The sequence below is a fragment of the Rutidosis leptorrhynchoides genome, chromosome 11 (genome assembly GCF_046630445.1).
Source record: "Rutidosis leptorrhynchoides isolate AG116_Rl617_1_P2 chromosome 11, CSIRO_AGI_Rlap_v1, whole genome shotgun sequence".
Classification (NCBI taxonomy): Eukaryota; Viridiplantae; Streptophyta; class Magnoliopsida; order Asterales; family Asteraceae; genus Rutidosis; species Rutidosis leptorrhynchoides.
The window spans coordinates 81411517-81424909 of NC_092343.1; positions in this window are offsets into that span (position 1 = coordinate 81411517).

Consider the following 13393-nt stretch of genomic DNA (forward strand, 5'->3'; position numbering starts at 1 on the left):
TCGAACCCGGCTTGGTGCAATCTTTTTAAAACTGACTCCTAAGGTAGTTTTATACTTTTAAAAATTATTATTATTATTAATATTATTATTATTATCCTTAGTCAGATATTTCTACAATTATTAATTTTGCAAAACAAAAGATATATATGTAAATATATTATTACATAAAATATACTAATATTATATAAAATTATGTTTCAACTAATATTATTGATATAACATTAATTAAATATCAAATAAGTATCATAATATATTATAAGAATAATTAATACATAACAAATATATAAACTTAATTGATTTATACTATAATGTGTTAATACTTGATATAGGTTCGTGAATCCGAGGCCAACCATGCATTGTTCAATGTCGTCATATGTATTTTTACTACAAAATACAGTATTGTGAGTTTCATTTACCTTTTTACCCTTTATATTTTTGGGCTGAGAATACATGCGCAACTTTTATAACTGTTTTACGAAATAGACACAAGTAATCGAAATTACGTTCTATGGTTGAATGATCGAAACTGAATATGTCCCTTTTTATTAAGTCTGGTAATCTAAGAATTAGGGAACAGACACCCTAATTGACGCGAACTCTAAAGATAGATCTATCGGGCCCAACAAGCCCCATCCAAAGTACCGGATGCTTTAGTACTTCGAAATTTATATCATGTCCGAAGGAGGATCCCGGAATGATGGGGATATTCTAATATGTATATTGTGAATGTCGGTTACCAGGTGTTCAATCCATATGAATGATATTTTTGTCTCTATGCATGGGACGTATGTTTACGAGAAATGGAAATATGAAATCTTGTGGTCTATTAAAATTATGAAATGATTATTTATGTTAAACTAATGAACTCACCAACCTTTTGGTTGACACTTTAAAGCATGTTTATTCTCAGGTACGAAAGAAATCTTCCGCTGTGTATTTGCTTATTTTATAGATATTACTTGGAGTCATTCATGGCATATTTCAAAAGATGTTGCATTCGAGTCGTCGAGTTCATCAAGATTATTATCAAGTCAATTATAGTTGGATATATTATGAAATGGTATGCAAGCATGCCAGCTTTCGATGAAATGAAAGTTTGTCTTTTCAAAAACGAATGCAATGTTTGTAAAATGTATCATATAGAGGTCAAGTACCTCGCGATGTAATCAACTGTTGTGAATCGTTTATAATCGATATGGACTTCGTCCGGATGGATTAGGACGGGGCGTTAAAGAGAGATCCAATACTTAGACCTCCCTCTTCAAAAGGAAGACACACAAGCCCACTTTACCCATGCAATTTTTTTATCGGAAGAACCCCGCCCCAAAAGAAATTTTTTCTCACACGCTCTAGTTCTTTGACAACACACGACGAAACACGAAAGATTGAGAAAAAATACAATGGAATGCTATTTAGAACCGACTTCACAAGGGTCAACCTTCCACCAAATGATATCGCTCTAGTTTTCCAGTCCGAAAGTCTATTGTTGAACTTTTCTACAATCGGCTTCCAATCCGCAAACTTCTTCATACTCAAGCCAATTGAAAAAGAGTGATATGGTAAAATGAAAAAAAAATATAATTATAAAATATATTAATATTAAATTTTTAAAATCATTCATTGGTTGCTAAAATCATTTGACCCTCTGTCACCTTTTTGACTAACGGAACCATCCATAACTTTTTGTCGCTGTGATAATGGCGTCACATGCCGTCAAGCGTGTCCAACTCATCTCACGCCTTCAATTTGACGTTGGGATAAAAATAGTCTAAATGGCTCATGACTTAACAATATGCCATGAATCCATTGAAAAGCCTTAGAGCGATATTGTTCTTCTTCACATATTATATAAACAATATTGTTTACATAATATGTAAAGAAAAACGCCATGTAGGAAAATGTATCAATCATTTTTTTTTTTTTTTTTTTGAAAGGCCAATATAATTAAAAACAAAAGAAACAAGGAGGGGGGCAATATCAGCCCAATTACAGACTCGGGGAAATAACAGCCCAATTACAGACTCGAGATGAAGCTACACTAGAACACGAGAGACTATGCTATGTAAAAAGAACAGTGTACAAGTATAAAAATTAAAACAAAAACGCTAGGCTCGAAGAGAAGAGTACGGCTCGATGACTAAAAGCAGGGGCGGATCCAGGATTTTCTATCATTGGGGTCACAAAAGAATACTCCGAGTAACAAAATTTTAATTGACAAACTATCATTTTACAAGCTTCTCGAAAACATCTATCAACCATTGTAGTTGTAATAGGAATAACAATATATATATATATATATATATATATATATATATATATATATATATATATATATATATATATATATATATATATATATATATATATATATATATATATATATATATCCAATAGACAAAACGATATGAAAAACGTTTTTCAGTTTCAACCTTTAATCTAGCAAGGTCGTCAATCCCTTTAAGTTAGCAAATCTTTCATCTAAATACATAAAATAAAATAAACATGATATAAACTAAAAAACTTAAAACATAAAATTAATAAACTCTTAGATACTTGAGATACTGAATAACGCAATATGATAAAATAATTTTTATACATAAACACTTTTTAGTTAACTTCAAAATTAAAGTTTGATGAATTATTTAATGTATATTAATTGACTCTTAAAAAATAACTGCAACTAAGAACTTAAATTATAACGTTGTAAATGTAAATGTACGATTTTGTGCTATATATTACGGAGTAACATGGTATAAAATAAAATACAGTAAATGAGCATCTTAAATAGCACGTGAAACATTTGATTTCAACTATTTGCTATACTCATATTATGGGTTGTAACTAATTGAAACGAGCTTAAACGATACAAACTGTTGGGCTGACTTTGTATTTAATGGGGTCACTTATTAAAGTTCAAATAACAAACAAGTATATAGACTATTTGACTAGTGGGATTCTGAAATGTTGAGTGGGGTCACGGGCCCCGAGTAAACATACCATACCTCCGCCCCTGACTAAAAGAGCAGTCCATATAAATATGAAAAGCTTTTGTCTACCTATTGCTATCATGGGAGGTGCAACTTGTACAAAGACGAGCTGGGTAAGATAGCGAAATGCAGTGCTGAGAAATCAGCGACAAAGCATACGTATCTTCCCCACTTAGACCATATCCATGAAAACAAACGGAAGATTTAAGCAAAAACAATACAATCATACGAGAAGAGAAGAATGAGGAATAACTAATACTTGAATTTGATTGGTCCGAATGTTCATCCATATCATCATTTTGTAAAATTATATCTGTAAATTTTCTATTTGCATGAGATAGGTGGAAAAGAAGAATAGGCTCTAATTGTATGTTTTCTCCTATAATTCCAGTGGTAGGTATAAACTTGAGTCGTCATCTTTATTAAGCAAATATAACTTACAAAATGTTACTATAATATATACGTATACGTATTAAATATTAAAAATGACACAATATACAAACAAGATTATAATTGTTGAAAATGAGTACGCCCATAAAGTACCATAAGTCATCATCCCACTATGTTTTGTCTTTGTGATGAATCCAAAGCTAAAACCCTAATTGTTTCAACACAAATACTTAATTTTATATTCAATGACATTGAAAATTATAGACAATGATCAAGAGTTCCAAAATGCCGGCTGGAATCATTATTATTATTATAAAATATAAAGCATGCATGTGATTTAGTTGAGAATAAAATAAAGTCTGACTAAAGAAAATATCAAAAATTGTCTTGGACGAATGATTCAATGGATGTTTAATTATTCAATTATATATATCATCTTTTTTAATAGCAGACACACACACCCTTTTAGTCAACCACAAGACTCAAACTTACAACCTCAAAATTAACGAGTTCTCTTAATACTACCAGATCAGAAGCCCTTTGGTATTCTATTTCTATATATCATTACAATACATGCTTATCAGAATGAGAGTATTTTTGTCATTTTACATCAGCACTAAGGGGTATGTTTATCTCTTCACTCTATAAGATATTTAATCCCCACCTTCCTCCGCTCTCCTCATTTGTTCACCGCCTTGCACCTTCCACCTCTTCACAGCCGATTTCTTCTCGAACCTTCAGGTGATCGTCGGTTTAAAACTGTTTCTAATCGCCGACTGACATATAGTGCAGTTTTAGGGTTGCTGTCACCCTATTTTTTAAATCACATACATCTTATATCTCTGAATATAAATACTCACCCTTTCAAAATAACTTACCAGATTAAACCTCGTCTATTTACTCAGATTATACCCCCCCCCCCCCCCCCCCCTCCCAAAAAGAGTGTATGGAGTTACTTTTGTTGGATTTAAGATATTGATGATAAATGTCAATTTTGTCCATATAGTTAAGGTAAGTTTGATTGAATTAATTTAAAATATGAGTGATTGAAAGTAACAAATAAGGGTAAATTTGAAAGTGACGACAATTATACTGTTAAGCGTGCTAGAGAACACATTGATCGGATTCGACTTCCTTCATCACAAGTTGGAACAATTTGGTACAAATTTATTCCTCGTAAAGTTAATATTTTTCTTTAGCGTTTTCTTTTAGACATTATTCCTGTTCGTTGGAGCCTATCCACGAACGGGTTAGATGTTAGTTCCATTGTTTGCACGTCTTGCAATAATGTGGTGGAGACGAGAGACCACATATTTTTTTATTGTTTAGTTGCTAAAGATTTGTGGCAGAAAGTTCGAGTGTGGTTCGATTGTGGATTGCCTATTTTTTCATCTTGGGACACGTTTATAACTTGGTTAGAAGGTGTACGATTACAACATAATTCCAAGTGTCGGATCGTTGCGGTTTTTGTTACTACTCTATGGACGTTATGGCGCTTCCGGAACGGCATTGTTTTTCATGATTCGTTTTCTAGCAAAAGTAGTTTATTTGATTTTATTCGTTTGATTACTTTTCGTTGGATTAAAAATAGAGGTCATGTTATTTCTAATTGGAATACTTGGTTATCTATTTCTTTGTAATTACCCTTAGCGTCTTGCTAGGGTTCGTTTATCTATAAAATTGTTATTCTTTGGCCGTTAAAAAATAAAAATTTGAAAAGTTTAATGATATTTATTGATTATTTTTAGAAGTGAATAATTATTTTGAAACAAATATAAATAATAAGATAGACATTTTATTTTGGGACGAAAAGAATATTTGTTTTTTTTCTTCCCTCTTTTTGTCCGTCTACGAGTTATCAATTGGAGTTATAGACTTTTAAGTGGCATGGCTTTTCATTAAATAAAGAGAAGCGATAGTAGTTATTTTGAATTTTTGATCATTACTTGAGTTACGGAGTATTAAAATTGAATCTTGTTGTGATAAAGATGGATGACAAACTTTTCTATAATACTGTGCCACCTACTCCTAATTGCAATCATGTACAGTAAATCATGTATTATAAATACCCCATCAAATGTAATCATGTAATACACATAGAATATATTTCATATATCACCATTCTTTTACTCTCTCTTATTTTAAGTTTATTAGTAGCCTATAGTTAAGAACAAACCCACTAAAGGTAGTTATAAGCCTACTGAATTATAACACGAACCAAACCACTAAAGGTAGTTATAAGCCTACTGAATTATAACACGTTATCAGCACGAAGTGCTCCGTATAATCAAGGTAAAAAAAATAAAAAATTCTTTAACAATATCTTCTATTATTTATTAGTAAGGTAAATATTATTATCATCATAACTAACATTTAAATTTATGCTATTTAAGTTATATATGGTCGGTTATACCGCCTAAATTATATTTCTGTAATCTAACTTTTATTAACTTCACTAACATTTATATTTATATTATTTAAGTTATATATGGTCGGTTATACCGCCTGAATTATATTTCTGTAATCTAACTTTTATTAACTTCACTAACATTTATATTTATGTTATTTAAGTTATATATGGTCGGTTATACCGCCTAAATTATATTTCTGTAATCTAACTCTTATTAACTTCACTAACATTTATATTTATGTTATCTAACATTTATATACAATTAATCATTATTTATTTCATGCATACTAATGTTTATTCTTAATTTTATTATTTATGCATAATATGTTTATTCTCTTAATCTTCGTATTTATACTAAACGTATTTATACAAAATGTATTTTATAGTAATCATATTTATACTAATAAAATTCTTTTATTAAAATTATTATTAATATAACGAGTACATAACAGTCGTTAACGTCAACTAACGACATTACAACGGTCATGTATACATAACGGTTGTTAACTTCAACTGACGACGTTACAACGACTATATTTTTCAAATATAAAATAAACATCTCCATTTTTCACATTTTCACAAATCAATCTTCATTTTCTCAGATTACCACTCTCAAAAAGTTTTTGTAAAGATAATTCACACAAGGATGATTTTTCCTATTGTATTGGTCATATTAACTATCATCATTGTTGCTAATATACCACCGGGTGAACCTATATTCTATCATGCCCTTGTGGTTTTATTATTTGTAATCATACCATTATTTTGTTGTTTGCTACTTATGAATTTAAAATGATTCTAATTTCATGTTGTTAGAAATTGATTATGATCTGTGTTGTTCATCTTTCTGAAAATAGAAAATGACAAACTTATCAGAGCTTAAGTTTGATGCCCTAGACGTATCGGGGACAAACTACACATCATGGGTCATGGACGTAGAAATAAATCTTGGATCATTGGGTATTCTAGAAACTTTAAAAGAAAACAATACTTGTTCTGATCAAGATAAATTAAAATTAATTGCTTTTATTCGCAAACATATTGATATCACCTTAAAACATATGTATCTCACTATCAAAGATCCACATCTTTTATGGGAAAGTATCAAGAGTAGATTCGATAATCAAAAGGAAATATTACTCCCAGCTACCAGGGAAGAATGGAGAAATCTAAGGTTCCAAGACTTTAAAAAGGTAAGTGAATACAGCTCGGCCATGTTCAAGATTCGTTCAAAGCTTCAATTCTGTGGTTAAGAAATAAGTGATACTGATATGATGGAGAAAACTTTCTCCACAATGCATTCTGCAAACATAACTATACAAGAAAATTTGAGATTGCAGAATTACAAAACTTTTTCAAAACTTCAAACTTATCTCTTAGTTGCAGAAGTGAATAAAGAATTACTGATGAAGAATCAAGAATCTCGTCCTACGGGTCCTGAAGCTAATGCTATTAACAATAATAATAATAAAAAAAGAAATGCACCTGGACGAGGACGTGGGCGAGATCGTGGTCATATTGGCTAAAACCATCATCATGAAAATTACCATAACAATAATAAAAATCATAACTATGTTCGAAATCACCCTTATGGTAATGGTCGTGGTGGTGGTCGTGGTCGTAATGGTTACGGTGGTCGTGGTCGTGGACAAAGAAATAATAATCCACAAAATTATAAATTTCAACCACCATACAATCCCACAAATCATAATGTTGAAGGAATCTCTTCAAAGAATATTGAAGATTCTTGTTATCGATGTGGTAAAATTGGACATTGGTCTAAAAACTGTCGAACAAATCAATATTCTGTTAATCAATATCAAGAATCCGTAAAGGGAAAAGAAAAAGAGGCAAACCTTGTGGATGACCTTGATACAAAAATCACTAAGCCAACAAGTGACTACTTTAATGAATAAATTTCCTATTATATATCCATATCTAATAAATGGATGTAGATTTACGATCTATACCATATCTACTTTACTATATGTTTCCTTATTATGTACTTTCATTTATAACATATTTTGAATGTAATATATTGATGAATTATGTACTCATTATTTGTTTCTCATATTTTGAAGTTCATAATGTACACTACTGGAGTGCAAAATCAGTCAAATGGTGGGGATCTTTGTATTGCAGACAGTGGTACCACACACACTATACTCAAATCTAAAAAATATTTCACTGATTTTAAAGCAACAGAAGAAACGGTACATACTATATCGGGTCCTGCGGATTTAATAAAAGGAATGGGAAAGGCAAAATTCATGTTACCAAATGGTACAAATTTTCTAATAAAAAATGCCTTATTTTTCTCCCATGTCAAAGAGAAATTTGTTAAGCTTATCTGAAATATACCAAAATGGATATGATTATCAGTCAGTGACTACAGAAAATGATAAATATTTAAGTATCACTGACAAGAAGCATATGATTAAAAAACTACCAAGACTTAGTTCTGGTTTACATTATACATATATAAATGTACCAGAAGCACACATGGTAGTTAATGAAAAGGCATGTGATCCTATAATGATCAATTTGTGGCATGAAAGATTAGGCCACCCAGGATCAACAATGATGAAAAGAATAATTCAAAATACACATGGACATCCATTGACGGATCAAAAGATCCCTCATGATGCACTTATTCCATGTACATCATACTCACTTGGAAAATTGATAATAAGACCATCACCTCTTAAGGTTGAAAAAGAATCACCAATGTTTCTTAAAAGAATTCAAGGTGATATATGTGAACCAATTCATCCACCATGTGGACCATTTAGATATTTCATGGTCCTAATAGACGCATCTAGTAGATGGTCTCATGTTTGTCTATTATCAAGTCGAAATGTTGCATTTGCAAAATTTCTTGCTCAAATTATTAAATTGAGAGCACATTTCCCTGATTATACTATTAAAAGGGTGAGATTGGATAATGCTGGTGAGTTTACATCTCAAGCATTTAATGATTTTTGCATGTCTATTGGAATTATTGTTGAACATCCTGTTGTCCATGTGCATACACAAAATGGTTTAGCCGAATCACTAATCACACGATTGCAGTTAATAGCTAGACCATTGATAATGAGAACAAAACTCCCAATATCTGTATGGGGTCATGCAATTTTACATGCTGCATCATTAATTCGCATTAGACCAAGTGCAAGTCATACATATTCTACCTTGCAACTTGCTTTTGGCCATCAGCCAAATATTTTCCACCTTAGAACATTTGGTTGTGCAGTTTATGTTCCTATCGCACCACCACAACGCACTAAAATGGGTCCTCAAAGAAGGATGGGAATATATGTTGGATATGAAACATCTTCAATCATAAGATATATTGAACACATGACGGGTGATGTTTTTACAGCACGTTTTGCTGATTGTCACTTTAATGAAACATTGTTCCCTAGATTAGGGGGAGAAATAAAAAATAAAGAAAATGATGTTTCATGGTGTGAACCTCAATTAATGTATCTTGATCCTCGTACAAAAGAATGCGAGATCGAAGTTCAAAAAATAATGCATATGCAAGAACTTGCGAATAAATTGTCTGATGCATTTACAGATACAAAAAGAGTGACTAAATCATATATACCAGCAGCAAATGTTACAGCTTGTAACGACCCGTCAAAATCGCTATTGACGCGGCACGTTAATCATTGATTTCACAGTGAGGTTTTGACCTCTATATGATACGTTTTGATAAAATATTGCATTCATTAAAATAAGTGACTTTCTAAACATAGAAAGTTATAAACATGTGGGCGAGTGCTTAGGTATAAGCAAAACCCCGAAATACATAAGTCTTTAATTTACAGGTTGACATCACAGTCCAATTATTTATTACACAACGCAGTTTTATTTTGAATGCAATAAACTTTGTACAAAGCATGAGAGACTCCATGCAGACAACAAGCACATCACAGCGGAAGCATTCTAAGGACCTGAGAATAAAACATGCTAAAATGGCAACACGAATGTTGGTGAGTTATAGGTTTAATTGCTCGAGTCATAAACATGTATAAAGATAGACCACAAGATTTCATCAAAAGTTTATCAATAGATTCTACGTAACAGAGCACCCTGGTAACTAAACTTAACGCTATAGTGATAATTACCCCATTCGTTTTAATACACGCAAACCAACGTGTCTTAAACTCAAATAACATACGTCCGTTAAAAGGCTAGCGCTCTAGCTCGGACGGGGATGTCAAGCCCTATGGATCCATATACAATTATTCGCGCCCACCAGTCCATATCCTATGTACTGGCAGCTACTAGTTACCAAAGCTAAGGGATTTCCGGTTTAACTCAGTGTAGAATTTAGTATGTACTTGTGTCTTATCGCGTTTAAAATAAATTGCATGTATTCTCAGCCCAAAAATATTTAAAGTATTTAAAAAGGGATCTATAACTCACAGTTCAATATTGAGACTCAATATTGTTGGCAAATTGCGTAGACGTAATGATGGTAGACGACTGTATGGTTGGCCTTGGATTCAAGAACAATACCCCGAACAATACCCAATATTTCCTTAGCTTAAAGCGGTTTGAAACCCGAATTAAAACACCCTCGAATATACTTTATTATTATTAAACTTAAATTATAATTATAATTATAAATTAAAATTTAAGTTACAGAAATAATTATGAAAAATTTCGTCGAGCAAAACTGACCTTTTATAGTACTTTTCGATTTACTGTAGCTCATGCGATCGCATGAGTTTTCAGTGTTTTTGTCATGCGATCGCATGGCCGCCTTTTCTGTTTTTGTTTGCTAGTTCGTCGACATCAAATAGTGTTTACTGTAGCAAATAGTGTTTACCGTAGCAAATAGTGTTTTACTGTAGCAAATCACTGTAGCAAACTCGTTTTCACTGTAGCACTGTAGCAAAATACGGTTTCACTGTAGTAAATAGTGTTTTACTGTAGCAAATTGTGTTTTACTGTAGCAAAGTAATTTTTACTGTAGCAAATAGGGTTTTACTGTAGGAAAGTCGTTTTTACTTGTACATATATATATATACATACATATAATTGTTCATGAATCGTCGAGAGTAATCAAAGGTAATTGTATATATGAAACAGTTCTAAAATTTTGAGACTCAATCTAACAGACTTTGTTTAGCGTGTTAAAATAATAAATCGTATAGAGAATTGGTTTAAATAAGTCAAAAAATTTCGGGTCATCACACAGCTCGAATTGAAATTTCAAAAGCTGGCAATAATGTCACTCTTGAGTCTTTGCCACGCCAGAAACGTGGGAGACCAATTGGTTTCAAAGATAAAAATCCTCGAAAAAGAAAATCAGCTGATAATGAGGTAAAAGAAAGTGTTCAAGAAGAACCACAAAACAATACTCCTTCTGCAGAGGAGATTGATGATGTCAATACAGAATTTTCAATAAATTATGCACATTCAAAAATATTATGGAACCGAAATGAAATGAAAAATCTTGATGAGATATTTTCATATAATGTTGCATATGACATCATGAATGATGATGATGATCCAGAACCAAAATCTGTCATGGAATGTCAAAATAGACATAATTGGGATCATTGGAAAGGAGCAATACGAGCTGAATTTGAATCGCTCAATAAAAGAAAAGTTTTCGGATATATCATTCTTACACCTAAAGATGTGAAACTTGTTGGATATAGATGGGTTTTTGTGCGAAAAAGAAATGAGAAAAATGAAGTTACAAGGTATAAATCAAGACTTGTAGCTCAAGGTTTTTCTCAAAGACCAGGAATTGATTATGAGGAAACTTATTCTCCTGTTATGGATGCAATTACTTTTAGATACTTAATCAGCCTGGCAGTTTCTAAAAATTTAGAAATGCATCTCATGGATGTTGTGACTGCTTATCTATATGGATCACTTGATAGTGATATATATATGAAGATACCTGAAGGATTTAAGGTATCAGAAGCAACCAATGCAAAACCCAAAGAAATGTACTCAATCAAGTTACAAAGGTCTTTATATGGGTTGAAACAATCGGGTCGCATGTGGTATAAACGATTAAGTGATTACTTGATAAGCAAAGGGTATACCAATAATCTTATTTGCCCATGTGTATTCATTAAGAAAACAACATCCGGATATGTGATCGTAGCCGTTTATGTTGATGATCTTAACATCATAGGTACAAATAAAGAGAACCATGAAGCCATTCAACTTCTAAAGAAAGAATTTGAAATGAAAGATCTCGAAAAAACCAAGTATTGCCTTGGTTTGCAGATTGAGCATATGCCTAATGGTTTACTTGTACATCAAACAACTTATACGGAAAAGATTTTAAAACGTTTCAATATGGACAAGGCAAAACCATTAAGTACTCCTATGGTTGTTAGATCACTTAATGTTGACACTGATCTATTTCGACCCTGTGAAGATCATGAAGATATCCTGGGACCAGAAGTACCATATCTTAGTGCAATTGGAGCTCTTATGTATCTTACAAATTGTACAAGACCTGACATTTCTTTTGCAGTTAATTTGTTGGCAAGGTTCAGCTCAGCTCCTACCAAAAGACACTGGAATGGGATCAAACACATATTTCGATACCTTCGAGGAACTATTGATTTAGGATTATTTTATTCTAACAAATCAAAACAAGATTTGATTGGTTATGCAGATGCATGTTATTTATCTGATCCACATAAAGCTAAATCTCAAAATGGATATGTATTCCTAAATGGAGGTACTGCAATATCATGGCGTTCTCAAAAACAAACACTTGTTGCAACATCATCAAATCATGCCGAAGTGATTGCATTACATGAAGCTACTCGAGAATGTTTTTGGTTGAGATCAATGACACAACTCATTACTGATTCTTGTGGACTAGAACGCGATAAAAGTCCAACAACTATCTATGAAGATAATGCAGCTTGCATAGCATAGATGAAAGAAGGGTATATCAAAAGTGACCGAACAAAACACATACCTTCTAGATTCTTCTCATATACTCAAAATCTCATTAAGGACAACCTGATTGAAATGAAATATGTTCAATCCAGCAAAAATTCTGCTGATCTTTTCACCAAAGCACTTCCAACTGCTATTTTTAGAACACACGTTCATAACATTAGCATGAGACATGTTCAAAAGATGTAACAGCTCAGCAATGTCTACTTGAGGGGGAGCCAACTCTATGCTGCACTCTTTTTCCCTTAGCTAATGTTTTTTCCCACTAGGTTTTTCTTTAGCAAGGTTTTTAACGAGGCAGTAATTTATAGTCAATATCCGAGCTAATAAAATTGTCATCCAAGGGGGAGTGTTGTGATAAAGATGGATGACAAACTTTTCTATAATACTGTGCCACCTACTCCTAATTGCAATCATGTACAGTAAATCATGTATTATAAATACCCCATCAAATGTAATCATGTAACACACATAGAATATATTTCATATATCACCATTCTTTTACTCTCTCTTATTTTAAGTTTATTAGTAGCCTATAGTTAAGAACAAACCCACTAAAGGTAGTTATAAGCCTACTGAATTATAACACGAACCAAACCACTAAAGGTAGTTATAAGCCTACTGAATTATAACACGAACCAAATCACTAAAGGTA